This window comes from Perna viridis, chromosome 1 (assembly GCF_037379345.1).
Source record: "Perna viridis isolate PV_CMFRI_1.1 ecotype Kerala chromosome 1, ASM3737934v1, whole genome shotgun sequence".
Classification (NCBI taxonomy): domain Eukaryota; kingdom Metazoa; phylum Mollusca; class Bivalvia; order Mytilida; family Mytilidae; genus Perna; species Perna viridis.
The window spans coordinates 32,627,548-32,643,512 of NC_142445.1; the positions used below are offsets into that span (position 1 = coordinate 32,627,548).

Here is a 15,965-nt window from a genome sequence, read left to right on the forward strand (position 1 = left end):
TATTTGGTATGGGATTATAAGATCTGAAGGCCAGGCATCACATACTAGGGTGGTTGACATTTGAACTTGACCTTTGACCTCATGTTCAAATAACATACCAAAGTTTGACGCCATTCATACAAAATTTGTCCAAATCATAACGCTTTTTGTCTTTTTGACCTAGACTTCTAATATTTAGTATGTTGGTATATCCTCTCAAGGTGGAGTGTTGCGTACCAGAATAGATGAAATTTTACCTGAATTGAACCTGTCAAAATCATGGTCAAATAAGATACACAGTTTGGCAAAATACCACCCAAAGTTTTGCCTGTGCTATAACTTTTTTGCCTTTTTACTAAGATATCTGACATTTGGTATGTGTGTATTTCATGCCAAGGTTGAGTGTCATGTACCAATTAAGGTGTGTGACTTTTGATCATGACCTTTGACCTTATGGTCAAATGACATACACAATTTTGGCTGAAGTTAATGACTGATTTCATGCTATTTTTCACCTCACAGTATGTCGTAAATGTAAAGAATCACTTGCCCTTTATCACCTGATTGTACATAACTCCAGTAGCAGTACTAATCTTTTACATCTGTTATGGAATATGGGTTCTCTTAATTTCAAAGGAGAAGAACTTTGAGCTTAAATAATTATACCCCATGCAATGCAGTTGTGCAGGGTATAATGTATTTGACCCATCCATCTGACCATCAGTCCATCAGTCCATCAGTCCATCTGAAGTTTTCCAGACTTTTTTTTAAACACTTGCAGATATTGAAATATTTTTTTTGTTTAATAAGTTCACCATGATAAGTGAAAGGACAAGTTTACTTTTCGATAATTTTTACTGAAATCACGGACTCTGTACTTATCAAAATTCACAGAAATAACCGTTTTCTTGACATTTTTTTCCTGAACATTTGCAGATATTGACATGATTTTTATTATAAATTAACCATGATAAGTTACAATACAAGTTTGTGTTTGGTTTCACTTTGATGATTTTACTGAAATTACGGGCCTTGAACGGGCAAAATTTACAGAAATAATCGTTTTAAGGACTTTTTCCTAAACGCTTGCAAATAATGACATATTAAGTTCACAATGATAAGTTACAGATCAAGTTTACATTCTGTTCCAATAGATGATATTTAATTTAGATTAATTAAAACTTAAATTAATCAAAGTCTGGCATTTTAAACTAACATTCTGAGTAACAGAATTTAGTTGGAAGAGGTTGGTTTTCTCATCGTATATTTAAGCTCATCTGGGACGAAGGTCAGTGTGAGCTATTGCCATCACTTTATGTTTGTTGTAGTTGTCTGTTGTCATTGTTGACTTTTTCAAAAATCTTTTTTGAAATTTTATTTTTTTTGCAATCTTTTCTAATGCCTATAAAAATCATTTTTGAAAATCTTTTTTTAATTTCATTTTTTTTTGCAATCTTTTCTACACCTGATTTAACACTCTAATTCCTTTTTTATCTAGGTCCTTCTAAACGTATTTCTCTTATCAATCTACCTACTTGTTTATGTCTGTCTTCCAGCATAGTTGAATACAGGGAAAATATATAAAGGAATATGCCAAAGAAGACAAAAAAACTTATTTTTTTGTAAATACATCACGATTTAGTACTTTTGATATCATACCTCATTAAATATAAATGGCAGGATTATATAACTGAAGTCATATACGGATACATTAGGATATTGAATCAGCATCCAAATATAGTCTGCAACCTATATTTTACATTTCATATATGTATTTAAGTTTACTTCTGATCACATGTATGGGCAATAATAAGTAGAAAGATCATGTAAACTTGTTGACTATAAATTAAAGTAGTTTATATTTTACAATTATGCAATTTATTCTTTAACGCCAATACAAGATGAAATGTATAATTTTAGGTTACCCATGTTTGGTTCTCACATAGTTTCCAAACAGCTACAAGTAATAGATGTAAGGTAACAGGCCAGTAAACAAACATTTGTTATTTTTAGCTCTCCTTGCCAAAGGCCAAGTAAGCTTATGCCATCACTTGGCGTCCCTCCTCGTCGACAAGTTTTTGAAATTCTCCTCTAGATAATTGTGCACACAATGACTGTCGGGATTTATGATCCATGAAAAAACAGCCGCCGTTAGAAATAGAACGTAGGTGTCTAAAAGCATTTTTTTTAAATTACTCAAAAAACTGTTGCCTTTAGCGTAATTCTGGCAGGGGATAATGTTGTCCAGGATTAAGAGAAAACCTATGTCGAAATTCTGCAAACGATATTTACAACTGATGTAGGAGTTATGACCCCTATAAAAGTTTTTTTTTTTGGCATTCGTCGTATGTACAACTTTGAAAATATTCTCCCCAAAAACAATTGTTCTGTATGGTATTCCACAAAAAATAAATGTTGGGATTCTTGATCCATGACAAAACATAACCCCTGTTACTAAAAATAGAACATAGGGGCCAGAAGGCAATTTTTTGCAAACAACTCAATGGTTGTTGCCCATTTTTGGAGGATTATATAGTTCAGCATCTTAAGATTGACTAATACCGACATTTTTGAAATGATTCGTTTACTAATGTAGGAGTTATGGCTCCTGAAACAATTCTTATTTTTTTCACATGTATATGTGCAATTTTGAAAATCTTCTTCTCTTAAACCATTTAAGATCAGTTAATGGAAATAAAGCATATTAATTCTTTAGTGTATTGTGCTCGAAATGACTTGTGTTTTTAATCCATTAAAAATGTATCTGGCTGCCTATACTAAAAATGGAACATAGGGTCAGAAAAGTTTTTTTTTAAAATAATTCAAAAACTGTTGCCTTCAGCAAAATTCTGGTTCAGGTCATAAAATGCTATTAAAAGCGTTTCCTGCATTTCACTATTCAGTTAATTTTAACTTAGCCTGTCTCATTGCCATTTTTTTTTCTAATAAGCAAATGGTAAACCAGGTGAACGATTCAGGCTTTCTTAAGCCTCTAGTTATCCATTTATAATGTTTCTATAATATATTATAAAATTTAACGTTGATTTTCCAATTGTTCTTATCTAAATTTCTGGCACAAAATTCCATGTTGAGTAAGTCACAGTATTGTGACATTATGTTTAAACAAAATTATAAAACATTTTGAAATATTCTGTAAACAAGAACCTACATGTTCATGTTTACAAGAGTAATCATGGGAACCAAGATTCTAGCGGAAATCAAAAGAATGTAATCCTTGGACATTTTGGTCAGAAGATGTGCATTTCAGTAAAACAGGAGTGGAAAAATGGAAATGGGACATAATGTCAAGAGTTGATCAACAAAAAACAAGAAATATTATTCTTGGGTCTGATTGAATTCTCTCAAAACACAGAAATTAGAAAAAAACAATTTAGTATCAGTCATATGACATCTGTCCTCATTAACACTCATCAAGTCAAAAGTTGATATGTTATTTGACCATTAGGTCAAAGGTCAAGTTCAAATGTCAATTAATCTAGTATGAGGCGCCTCACCTTGAGAAAACATAACCCCATACCAAAGATCAGATGTCTAAGAAAAAAGACAAAAGAAAATTATAGCCCGGACAAAATTTTGTATGATATTTGGCCAAAATTTTGTATGTCATTTGACCTTGGAGTCAAAGGCCAAGGTCAAAATTCATCCAATCTAGAACATGTCATTCTAACTTGATGTGATTTACTTGTCAAACAGGTCAGATATCTAAGTAAAAAAGACCAAAAATTAATGGCACAGAAAAAAATATGTATCGTATTTTGCCAAAATTTGTATGTTATTTGACCTTGATATAAAGGTCGAGGTCATAGGTCACCCACTCTGGTACGTGACACTCTGCCCCCGAGAGGATATACCAATATACCAAATATTAGAAGTCTAGGTCAAAAGACAAAAAAGTTGTGGTCTGGACAAAGTTTGTATAAAAAGCGTTAAGAAGAAGAAAACTCTTTATGGGGGTGATTTAAGGCCCAAATGAGCAAAAAACACAGATATGCTACATATTTCTATTTTTGATATGTTTCAGTGGAGAGCACCTACTACACATCCATGCATGATAATATCTTCTTGCTTTTGTTAGCAAAACGTGTCTAAACATAGCCCATTTTTGTATATTTCAAATTGTCAGAAATTAAGAATTTTGGTTGCTATGGTAACCAGATCTTAACCAATCAGATTGCTTTGTACTTTATTGTAAATTGTTTTCCATAATACACACTTCATTAATATAATTATTTAGTTTGGTAAATTTCCATCATTAGATATAAAAAAATACATTCAAATTGTGATGTTTCTGTGATTATTAGGCCCTTAATTGGTGGTTGCTAAGGAGTGGTTGTTGCTATGGTAACAGTGTAAACATTTTTCATTTTTTCATTTTATTCATTGCTTTTCTGTTATATCCAACTGATTTAAAGTCAAATTGGATAAAATATCTGACATCAATAAATCACTTTCAGTGAAAATTGCATGATTCTTAGGCGGACTCCATAAAAATACTCTTAATATGGTGAACATGATATGCTTGGTTGACATGATTTTGATGAGAAACTTAAATACTCAGTTCGTCATCATGCTTGGTAGACATGAATTTGATGAGAAACTTAAATACTCAGTTACTCATCATGCTTGGTAGACAAGAGTTCCATTTGAGATTTGTAGTAATACTCAGTAACACATCATGCTTGGTATACACAAATTCCATTGGAGATTCTTAGTGAACACTCAGTTACCCATCATGCATGGTAGACATGAATTCCATTGGAGATTTGTAGTGAATACTCAGTAACACATCATGCTTGGTATACACAAATTCCATTGGAGATTCTTAGTGAACACTCAGTTACCCATCATGCATGGTAGACATGAATTCCATTGGAGATTTGTAGTGAATACTCATTAACACATCATGCTTGGTAGACGTGAATTTGATAGGAAACTTGAATACTTAGTAACCCATCATGCTAGGTAGTCAGGGGATACTAGCAATGAAGGAAATACAGGTTTTCAAAGATCAACATTTTAAATTAATTAGATTACTCTTGAAAATCCTACCTGAGTTTTTCAATCAGACTTCAGATATCTCTTACATTTTGAGTAAAAGAGGGCCAAACTTGGTACACACAAAGAATCCACTTTTTAGCTCACCCGGCCATCACTTGGGTCTGTCCTTGTTGACATCGTCCATTGTCATTAACAATTTTTCAAAACTCTTCTTCTCAAACACTACTTGACCAATTAGAACCAAATTTGATATGAATGTTCCATAGGGTGTTCTGTTGTGGGTTTTTTGATATCTCCTCAAAAACTACTGGACAGAATTTAATGAAAATTGATATGATTGTTCCTTAGGTATGAGTCTTAGGAATTATTTTTTGCCTGATTTTAAAATAGAAATATCATCAAAATACTTATTAGAATTCCTGTCTGTGTTCTTTTTAAATCTTATTTCAGATGTCTCTTCCAGTTTTCAAGTTTTAGGGAACAAAAGCCATGGGGCTTTGATTAGCACCCTTCTTACAACTTCAACTGAATTTCAAATTTTGTGCAATCATGTTGTTGTATCCATAATGTACTGTAAGTCCTTTTGTTTAAGTGTATCAAAGATTTAATTTTTGTTTAAATTATTCACTATTTATTTGTTTGATAAGATATTTGTCCAAAGCACATGTGATTGACTACAGTATTGTAAATAATAAAGAGAGCTTTTGTAGATTAACTAGCTCTACAAAAGTATTCTAACATTCTGATGACGAGTCTTAAAAATGTAACTCTTAATCTTTTTTCACACTTATGTTATGACTCTCAGTAAAAATTATTACAGTATCAGGTATCAGTTTAAAAGAAAATTTCAAGACCCTACTGTAAACATATTATTTTTCACAGGATTCTAATTTTCACTATTTTTGCAGTGGACAGAAAAGAGCAAACAAACTGCACCCAAGAAATTGATGTTCACTTGACAGAAACTGAAAATCAACAACTGTGAAAAATTAATATGTTTACAGTATATGATCATCATACATACAATTAATTGAATTAACAATTGTTTGTTTCTTCGTATTGGTAACAAAAAAATACCAAGCATCAGCAGTAGAATGATTCAAATACATCAAAATCCAAAAGCATGGCCTAAATGTGAACACATGAAACGGAGACAGGTCTTCATAAGAATTACAGAAGATGTGTGTGCTTGTCACAGTTCTAGACTTTGATCTCTCTATCTTGTGCATGGCAATTATAATTCAGAGTTAACTTTTTTCAGCAATTGCATGACTTTACATTGTTACATGCCTTAAACATACATCTTTTCTATTAAGACATGGAATTTTAAAAGTAATGTCAACTTTGGCAACAGATGGGTATGATTGGTTATTAATTTCCTACATGGATTTTCGTAGGTTTTTTTTTCCATCCTCTATTTGACATGGTCATGTTTTGTCAACTTTCAAGATATCATTGCCAAATCTGGACCATTGATAGACCCCATGAAGGATTTTTTACAGGATGACCCTATGAAAGGATTTCATCATATATTTTAGAAGTTATTTCCCTTTTATTGACATATTTCCAACATAGTTACCCCAACCATTTTTAAGGATATAATTAACATATCAATTATTTAAGAAATGGTGTATTAAACAAGACTAATGAAATATATCATATGACTAAAAAAGTCGTTACAATACATCGTAACACTAATTGAAATTTTAAGATGTCATACTGTAGTTAAAGTATGTATCACCTTCATAGTAAAATAGGTTATAGCATTACATAAGACAGTTAGGAGTAAATGAATTCTGTTTTCAAGTTTTATAAATTTTTAATGTTTGAGTTGGTCACAGCATGTAAAGTTGAATTGAATAGAAAAGTTAATTGCTGTTTTGACATGTGTCACATGCTTAAATTTTATTATTGCTGACATATATTTAACTAATACTGTACTATGACAAGTACTGCATGTGTTTAAGATGATGTATGAAATTTTACAAGAAACAGAAGAAAATTGTTGGTTTGAAAAATGTGTCATATATGTAAGATCTTCATGGCAATTTCAACCATTTTATAGGCAAAAGAGAATAATCTTTTCAGTGGCGGATCCAGGGGGTGGAGCACAGGCCCCTGTAGATAGAAGATTGTTGAAAAATTTGTGTGTTAAATCATGTAAAACACTCACCAGTGATCCTGTCAAGAAAATTTTTTTGGGCCCCCTCCCCGTTTACCTAAAACTCTGAATCTGCCAATGCTTTTACACATCAACATCTTTTATTGTAGACTTATTACAAGTCTGTCTGTATTAATTCTTTAATGTAAACTTGTATCAAGTCTGTCTGTAATAATTCCTTTATTGTAAACTTGCTACAAGTCTATTTGTATTAGTCCTTTATCATTGACTTGCTACAAGTCTGTCTTCATTAATCCTTTATTGTAGACTTGTAACAAGTCTGTCTGTATTAATCCTTTTTTTTTAGACTTGCTACAGGTCTGTCTTTATTAATCCTTTATTCTAGACTTGCTACAAGTCTGTATTAATCCTTTATTGTAGATTTATAACAAGTCTGTCTATATAAATCCTTCATATTAGACTTGCTACAAGTTTGTCTTTATTAATCCTTTATTCTAGACTTGCTACAAGTCTGTCTGTGTTAAGTGCCAGTCCCTGTAAGAATCAGGCAGTGGAAAAACATGGTATGAAAAAAAAGCCACAATTTTGAAAGTTTACTTTGACTCTTTGCATCAGCAGAATTAAGAAAATAAGACAATATTTTCCATATCATGCCTGACAATCGAGAACTGAAATATAAAACTCAGACGTAAGGAAATATGGTATGCTTAAATACTTGCAGTATGACTACATAACCTGTGATATTGGTTGTTTAAGTTGTCTGAAGTGACAAGTACATGTAAAAGTGTATAATTAATTTCAATAGATATGTATAGTAAATGTCATGTTTAGAAATCATATACAATTACTGTAATTTTCAGAAATTATGTGTAATTACTAAAATATTAAGCAGGAGTTATGTATACTAACTGAAGTGTCATGGCGAACTCATTTTGAATTTGTGTTTAATTCATAATGATTTTAATGGTATTCAGTATTAGATATTTACATAAAATGAAATACAAAATGCTGCATTTGCTATCGCCTATGTGTCCAGCTTTTATACTTCTGACAGAGTTCCACACTTTAGTTCTTTCATAACTGTGTACCCTGTAAATAGATATATTTTTTATTGCTGTACTTGTGATTTACTTATGAAAGCGTCAAAGAAGCAAAAGGTGAGAATGGATCTTATATATAAAAGAAATATAGGCACTATTGCTATGTGCCTTTGTATGGCATTGTCTGCATACATCATATTTCATTTTGTTGGAATTTACTTCAGTTTTATTAAATGTATATCGCACCTGGTTCTTGTGAAAATAAACACATATAAAAATTTTGAATTTTGGCAAGAAAAATGTTTGCAACCCAAAGTGTACTTGATTGGCACAAATTATGGATCACTTTTAGAAATCATCATAAATCGTATTAGGATCCTGTATTATGGATGTGAATTAGAACCCTGTAATATTGGTGAGAACCCCATATTATGAATCTGGGTTCAGACATCCTATTATGAATGCGGGTAAGAACCCTTATTATAGATGTGGGTTAGAACCCTGTATTATGAATTTTTGTCAGGACACCCTATTTTAGATGTGGGTTAGGACACTTGATTATGGTTGTGGATAAGGACCCTGTGTTATGAATGTGGGTTTAAGACACTGTTAAATGTTGGTCAGAAACCTTATCATAGATGTTGGTAAGAACCCTGTAATTTGGATGTTGGTTAGCACACCCAATTATGGATGTTGGTTAGCACACCCTGTTATGGATGTTGGTAAAGACACACTATGATGGATGTGGGTTAGAACACTGTATTATTGATGTAGGTAAAGACCCCATATTATGGGTGTTGGCCTATTGTTTTCACTTTATACTTCAATCTACCCATTAATGGATAATTAGTTCTAGATGTGTATCCAGGCACTTTCCACTCCTGACTGGTTCAAGTATGCTTATCATTACTTAGCACTGACATAAAAGGTTGCTTCATTGGGATGAATGAAACTACTGGTTATTAAACTGGTATATACAAAAAATATTCAAAAATAGATGTTCCATTTTAATTTTGATACCAATCTTCTTAGATTTCATGTTTTAGTTAACTTCAGTAAAATGTGAAATTTCTTTTGAGATCTAAGCTACAAGAATGAAATCCATGAGTTCTAAACCTCTATTAAAAAAAACCAGGAAACTTGATAAATTAAAAAAAAAATTCTAAAATAAATTAATATACCTTCACTGTAATAGAGCAGGATTTTGTTTTGTTTTACCTTCGTGTATTTCAGTAGGATTTTCTTCTTTTGGAAAAATATAATGAGAATGGAAATGGTGAATATGTTAAAGGAACAACAACCCTACCGGGATGAAAATATCAGCCCAAGGCCCCCCATGGATCTTCAATGAACAACAAGGAAACCCGCACACCACAAGTCAGGCTACATCCGGCCCCAAAACAACAAGACTATTTAAACAATTAAACTGTTGTGAACTTAAAAAATGTGACCTCCTGGGAAAGGTTGACTGACTTCTTGGAGGTAAGTAATTATTATTTGTTTTTATCTACTCTTCTTAAAGAATCATGATTTGCACGCTTTTCGATCTTTAGTTTTTTGAACTGATCTCCCTAATGTCAATTAAGTCATATTAATAATGTGTAATCAAAGAAATGAAAAGGGAAAATCAGAAACATTTGAAGCCAATATACTCATAAGCAATATAGAATGTTAAACATGCCAGCTTGTTGCTTGTAGAATTTATTAAATTGGACCTAGTGAAAGATGGCTTCTGATAATTAGCCATTTTTTATATACTGCAGAGTTTTGATTAAACAAACAGTTTCATTATAATGTCTATCAAGTGGGGTTGATTAAGCTCAATTTAGAAAGGTGACTAATTGAAGGTATTTACTTTCATTACATAAAATGATAATGTTGTATCTCCTCTGTACTCTTTGCTATCTATCTGTTCGTCCAGTGCATATTTTTTTATGGATTTTATAAAGCCCTATTCTCGTGATGAAAGTTTACATATATAAGTAAGTTTGCACATGTGCAAATTTAACTGAAATTTGCATATATGTGTACATGTCAATTTATTAAGTATTCATATGTCTTTCAAATCTGCATATCAGATGATAAAATCTCAGGTTTTTTAGGAATTTTGGGGTTTGTTATTTTGGCAATATCTTATTGGGTAGGACCCTCATTATGTTACATTTATAGTATAGTAGGTTATTATACAGAATGTTATAATATCTGTAACCATACTCAACCCACCCCCTCCCCCCCCCCCAAAAAAAAAAAAAAAAAAACATCTCAGGACCCGCTCAACTGTGTGTATGGGTGAAAAAAAATATATTAGCAAACAAGAGGCTCCCAGGAGCCTGAATCGCTTCCTGGTTAAAGTTTGTCTTTCAAGGGCAATAAATTTAACAAGGAGCTGTCCAACAATTTGACTCATGAAGACTTTGGTAAGACTTATCATAAGAATCATTTCAGCGACTGAAAGTTTCTTTCTATCTGTTATGGTTTTCAAGATATTGGCTGAAAACTGTAAAAAAAAAAAAAAAAGTCATTTTTCACCTTTCAAGGGAAATAACTCTTACAAGGAGTCATAGAACAACTTTGATATCTGAAGACTTTTGTAGACCTTATAATAAGGATCATTTCAGCAACTGATAGAGTTTGGCTAAACTTAACAGTTTCGGAGATACATGCGAAAAACGGCAGCCATGTTTTTCAAAAATCCCCAAATCAGTTCTATGCAGGATACCCCAAAGAACATTCATATTAAATTTGATTCCAATTGGTCAAGTAGTGTCAGAGGAGAAGATTTTTGAAAGAAATAACATTCAAAATAGCAAAAAATGTCAAAAAGGGCAATAACTCCAACATGGCTTCAAAGATTAAAATGAAAATTTGACCACAGATAGATCTCATCATGTTGAACACTTTTACCCTATGTCAGAATTTGAGTTTACCTAACAGTTTTGGAGATATATGTGAAAAACTTCTGTCTGACCCCTATGTTCTATTTTAGTAACAGCGGTCATGTTTTTTGATGGATCAAAAATCCCCATAGCAGGTTACCCCAAGGAACATTTATACCAAGTTTAATTCCAATTGGTCAAGTAACGTCTGAGGAGAAGAGTTTTGAAAAATTGTTAACGATGATGGACACCAAGTGATAGCAATAACTCACTTGGCCTTTGGCCAGGAGAGCTAATAAAGGAAAATTCTATGTTTTACAGCTTTTTAGTTTAAGTAGTGGAGCTAATTATATAAGGAAATTCAAAAATGTTATTACATGTACACGTATGGCATATCTAGATGTTGGTTTCAACCTTGAAACAGCTCCCTTTTGTTGGATTGTGCAATATTTTTGCAGAATGAGCAAATTGTTGTATGGTTCCCCCTTACAAAATTTTATAGGCTCCCTAAGTCTCTTCAAATGGAGGTCTGCATTTATACCTCCTGTTAATGAATTCAAATTGTTAGAATAATAACAGCACTCACACTTGTACATGTATGAATCCCATTATATATATGCCACTTTGGAATACTTTAAGCATACATGTACATGTAAAAAAATAAATTTAAATTCAAATTTTTATTGGCACAAACACAATTATAATAATTGGCAAAGACCCAAGTTTCATAATAATAAACAAAATATAACATAATAATGCATAATATCAGAATGATGATTATGACAATACAGAACTTCTGGATATACAATCGCTGACATAATTACTAATTAGTCTTAATACCACAAGAGAGTTACTATTTAAACACTTTATTAGATTGATATTAATATTTAGTACATTAGACAATTTTATTTTAAGCTTGGATCTATCAGACATATAAGTTTTACATTTGGATAAAAAATGTTCATTTTCAATTTCCCCAGTGTTACAGGTCAGACAAAGCCTTTCATCTATTGGTTTTGAGAAATGTCTACCCTTTTCGATTTCAAGGCTAAGAGCACTAAGTCAAATTTTACTTAATGTAGATCTCTCTGATTTTTTATGTAAAATGTCCATGTAATTACTACATTTAGTATTAGAGTAAATACTAATAAAAATGTAAGTTTACTGGAATTTGATATCAGTGATGCTTGCTCCTGGATAGATTGATAAAAAAAAATAAATATTTGAATTGCAACTTAAAACCAGCATATGTTTGGTATGTTTAAAATCAATGGTTCTTTCTATATGGATATCTAGAAATCACCTAAATATCTTGCAAATGAACATGCAGTGGGCTTATCTTTGATCATCTGCAGGTACACACTCCTCACCACAGCTCAGAAAAGTTCCCTGGTCTTATCTCTGACATGGCTCAGGCAACTATCCAGTGGGGTAGCCCAATAACTTACCAAACTTCAACGAATATCTGGCATGACAAAGAACATAAAAGATATTTGAAAAAAAATGGTTCTAGATTTTAAAACCTTGAGCACATAGAAAAAAAGTAGCATCACAGAAAGTTTGAAAGTGACAGATCGGCTCTGTCTTTCAATAATTCAACAAATCCCCTTCTTTTTTACCAAGATTTCCTGTCAATCTGCACTTAAAATAATTAATATGCAAGTGTAGACTATTAATATGGCCATATTGTATCCTTTCTTTGTTTTTATTCCCACAGAATTCTCACTTTATTTGTCCAAAAACAGGTATGTGTAAATTTTGCTATTGGTTCACATGCAAATCAATTAATACACAAAATACTCACCAGAATGTATTTGCACATGTGAAAAAGTAAATTTGCACTTGGTCCCAACCAAATGCAAATTTACACTTTTGTGTTCACATGGACAAATTCGTATCTATGTGTTAATTTACACTTATGCAAATAAAATTTATTCATGTGAAATTTGGTCATTGGCATGTATTAGTACTTGTTATAAATTTGATATAATTATAATGAGTAGTATTTAAAAGTTTGAGAAAGAATTTCTGTGTTGACTAGAACAAAACATTATATCATAACTATGTTGCAGTCAACTTGAGTCTAGGATATGGAATTCAGCATTGCAGGGATGAGATTTTATGAATATTTAGCTACAATAAATTTGTTTGCCTGTACGATTGGGAAAATGGAACAAATCTCAACCAGGTGAGAAGTTAATGAAGGCAAGTGGGAATAAAGTGGGAACGGAGAGCAAGAATTGGAGACCCCCAGTCCACCCCTCAAAGTTGACAGTGATCAATTGAAAAATCACTTCCCAAGGGGAAAAAACCCTTGACCAAATTATTTGGTTGGAACAATGATTTTATCAAAGGTAAATTTATTATCATTTCACTAACCTCACTTATTTTTTATTGATGAAGAAATCTAGTACAGTACTCAGATTGTGCAAACTTCTTTTTTTATTGTATATCCTAAATCCCATTTTTAAAACTGATTTATTCAACGGTTCATAGTTTTCCTTTCCTCGTTTGTCCACCCCGGACTGACTTTTATGCGCAATTCGGCGGGTGTTTCTAGAAAAGCAGAGGACGCTTACTCTACCGGTGCACCTGTTCCATGCTCCCAGTTTTTAGTGGAGTCCGAGTTGCTCATTTGCTTTTGTTACTTTGTATGTATGATTTTAGTTACTCTATGTTCTTTGTTGTGTATTTCTGTTTTCCATGTCTGGTCTTTGTCCCTGGATTGCATTCTTTTGATTACCGCTATAACCATGGTTTCCTTGATTACTCTTTCATCAAAATATGAATGTCACTTACTTTTTTCAGCATGTTTATTTTAATTTTTAATAAACAAGTGTGGACACAGACTGGTATTGCCAAAAGAGCAAATTTGAACATACATACGTTTTAACCAATGGAACCAAGATTCTAGCGGAAATCAACAGAATGTAAACCTGGGACAAAGACCACACATGGAAAACAGAGAAACACAACAATGAACATATTAAATTAACTAAAATAATACATACAAAGTAACAAAAGTAAATGAGAATTTCGGACTCCACCCCACGGAGATATTTTTTTGTTTTACAACCTCCCTCAAAACAAAAAAAATTATTCATGTGCCGAATCTCAAAAGAATTAGGCTGTGGACTAAGTCTATTACATGTTTAGTCTTTGCATATTGTTTTTCATTGTATCTTTATGACTTATTTTATTTCAAAAACATCAAATGAAAATATAAATACAAATATTTTATTGGCTCAAACTCAGATATAAGAAATGGTTAAAGCCCATTATATGCGAAGATATATATATGACATTATCAATATCCATATATAGGTTACAGACCACCAATTCAACCAATGAGCATTCGGAACGTACGCAAAAATAGTCCTACGCAAAAATTACCCCTGTTCCTCATAGTGCTGTGAAAAAAGTTCTCATCTTATTTAAAAAATTGAAACAGTTTCTGAAAGGAAAAACATTTCTGTACATTTTATAGGTGCATTTTGCTTCTTGTGATGTGAAGCCTAATCTCCATAATGATTTTTAAATATACCCCTATCTTGTGAAAACACTGGGATTTCCCATGCTATTTATAGACCCTTCACTTCCGGTGACCAGTACTGCACTGCAAGTCTGCTAACCCCACATGCCATTCTGAGGATTGTGAGCTGACATATGTAGAATCATGCTGATATATAGTCATCTGCAGGTTAAAGTTAAGATAAAGTCCAGAGAAGCCATTGAATATTGTGAAATTAGCATAGAAGCCTATGGGAAGTGGAATTAGTGGTTTTTAGCCTTAAGTTGAAGCCATGGCAAAATGAAAAGTTTCTTGAAATAGCTTTAAACTACTTGAAGATCTTGTTAACTTTGCCATGAGAGGAATACACTACAAAAATCCTTCAAAATATGCATTTTTTTAAGTTATAGGTCCAAATTATGGAAAATTGGTCTTTTTGGCTGATTTTTATGTTCTATCTTGTAAAAAGTGTAGAAAATTTAGTAAAAATATCAAATATTAAACTTTGAGGGCTATATTTACCTAAATATGGTAGTAATAAGCACTTGAAATCAAGTTTTGTGTAGATTTGAGCAAAAATTAGGTTAGAAATGAGGAAAAACTCACTTTCATTATTGCGGTTAAGGCCATATAAGCATTCCCCTTTGGCAACATGGAAAATCCATTATTGAGCACTTTTTTTGCTTTAGGTGCCCTTTACTGGTCATGTTTTAATGTGAAAACACTGTATTTACAAATTTAAAGCCAAATATATCACCTTTTGTGAAAATTTAAAGATTTAGGATTTTTGACATGTGATCAAGAAAAAGGGGGAGGCATGTCAGAAATAAATTTTTAGAAATAGACCAATTTCTCAGAAAATGATTACTTTTAAAACTATTTCTTCATTAATATTGTTAAAAAACAAGTTGTGATTGATATTTTTTATTTGAAAAGTCAGAAAAAGTTCTTTGCAAATATTTAATGCATTTAAGTATGGTAGAATATTGTCACTTTTTTGCTCGCACAACTTGGTTACCCTATATTTAAAAATCAAATATTTAAAAAAGTGCTTGTCACATTTCACTGAAACTTTGCAAATGCATTCAGTATGTGTGTAGGAAGATACCTGTATAGTTCTTTATTTTTTCTACGACAAAAAGTGACTCTTTAGGTTACAGACCACCAATTCAACCAATGAGCATTCGGAACGTACGCAAAAATAGTCCTACGCAAAAATTACCCCTGTTCCTCATAGTGCTGTGAAAAAAGTTCTCATCTTATTTAAAAAATTGAAACAGTTTCTGAAAGGAAAAACATTTCTGTACATTTTATAGGTGCATTTTGCTTCTTGTGATGTGAAGCCTAATCTCCATAATGATTTTTAAATATACCCCTATCTTGTGAAAACACTGGGATTTCCCATGCTATTTATAGAC

General features: G+C 32.0%; 1 protein-coding gene and 1 long non-coding RNA gene across 4 annotated transcripts in view; one reads left to right on the plus strand and one right to left on the minus strand.

Moving 5' to 3' along the window:
- Positions 1-15,965, plus strand: part of LOC148628422 (uncharacterized) — a 65,721-nt gene that overhangs the window by 17,140 nt on the left and 32,616 nt on the right. The window contains exon 6 of one of the 3 annotated variants that reach the window (XR_015923441.1): positions 5,907-8,295. The exons of the other annotated variants lie outside the window; for them this stretch is intronic. The gene's annotated coding sequence lies outside the window, so the exon portion shown is untranslated. Of the gene's footprint in view, positions 1-5,906; positions 8,296-15,965 lie in introns of those variants that run through there. 3 annotated transcript variants of the gene reach the window in all.
- LOC148628423 (uncharacterized) lies at positions 8,099-12,916 on the minus strand. The gene is made up of 3 exons (XR_015923444.1): positions 12,841-12,916; positions 12,340-12,501; positions 8,099-8,209 (listed from the first exon to the last, which is right to left on the minus strand). It is a non-coding gene; the product is annotated as an uncharacterized LOC148628423 (long non-coding RNA).